The sequence below is a fragment of the Triticum dicoccoides genome, unplaced genomic scaffold (assembly GCF_002162155.2).
Source record: "Triticum dicoccoides isolate Atlit2015 ecotype Zavitan unplaced genomic scaffold, WEW_v2.0 scaffold69252, whole genome shotgun sequence".
NCBI lineage: Eukaryota > Viridiplantae > Streptophyta > Magnoliopsida > Poales > Poaceae > Triticum > Triticum dicoccoides.
Window position 1 is genome coordinate 15,152 of NW_021292462.1, and position 1,533 is coordinate 16,684.

The following is a 1,533-nucleotide window of genomic DNA, read 5'->3' on the forward strand; positions in this document are numbered from 1 at the left end:
GCTTCTAATAACCTAAAATGATACTTTGACCTAAAATTAAACTATATCAGTGATGCATTGTGGTTGACAACAAGTAATTGCATTGACTTCAACTGGCTCATCTAATGTACATAGTGGTGCATCAGCTGCCCTATTCTCTCAACCGTATATTGGATGGTATATTGTAACGCCATGAGCTTCAAGAAAGGAAATATTTGTGCAATTTTTGGTGCTAGGTGTGAAACTATTTCATATGACATACATGCATGGAGATAGGCAACATAAATTTAATATGACTTGGTCATCTGGCATAGTTGCATGTCTACCAAACCTACTTATGGTTTACTTTATAACTACAGCAATCCTACAGATCAAAAATAAACATACCTACAATTTGAGTTTATAGATAATGAAGTGAAGCTCCTAACTATTTTAAAATTGCGCACTAGTTAAACATACTGTGTTCATTTTAACAATTAATTGATACACTTCTGTCACAGAAAGTAGGATTTAAACCTCATTTCTACAATATCAGCTTTAATAGATACACTGGGTAGCAGCTCAGCCCCTGTCGTGGCCCATTGAGTGAATATGCACAACAAATCTAACAAAATATACAGCACAAAACATAAACTGGGCACATGCGGCAATCCAGATTCTAATATAAATTAACTAACTCTCATTATGATGTCTCTAGCATTCAATCACGAATCAACTTGAAAAAACCCTAACTCTGAAATGGGGTTCACCATTCAATCAAAAAACCCTAACAAGCAGAAGGGGTGCCGCAATCAATCACAAATCTACTATAAAAAACCCCATCTACTAAATCTTCTGCTTATCTGCTACAAGTATGAAAAGAGGGGAACGAGAAGCATTACCACATCCACCACCTGCCTTCCGCTCGCCTCCGCACCTACATCCAGTGAGCCGCCAGACACCGTCACCACCAGGTCTGCCACGACGGAGTCCGAGCCCACCACCCCCTGCGCCACCAGATCCGCCGCTGCAGGGACCGATCCAGCGACTGCGGGTGCAGCATCTCCCGCACCGCCGACGGCGGCAACTTCTTGGACGGCATCTGTGGCGGTCTCCGCGCCCTTGACCACATCTCCGTGCGCAGCGACGGCAGCCCCACGACCTTGCTCCATTGAAGCCTGAGAGAACCCGCCGGAGAGAGGGAGGCGGTGGGGTTGAGCAAGTAGGTGCGGTGGCGGGGCGATGGAGACGAGGGGGAGACGATGCGGCAAGGATAGAGGGACTGAGCCGATTTGGGGGTAAATGGTGGGGGCGATGCGGCCGGTGGTGGTTCCCCTCCCTCTTTATAGGATGTGACATTTTTGGAAGTTTTCATGTGACGCGTGGCCGCGTGGCTAGCCCACGACCGCCGCGCGCCCACGCCCACGACCGCAGCACGTGACAAGGGAAAACGAATCGCCCACATACAATACATGTATACCCTCAGTGTACAAAAATAATCGGGCCGGTGCGGGCTTGTACAGGGTTGTACGAGCGCCGGTGCGGGCTTCTTTAGGGCTGTACGCGCGCTCTCCT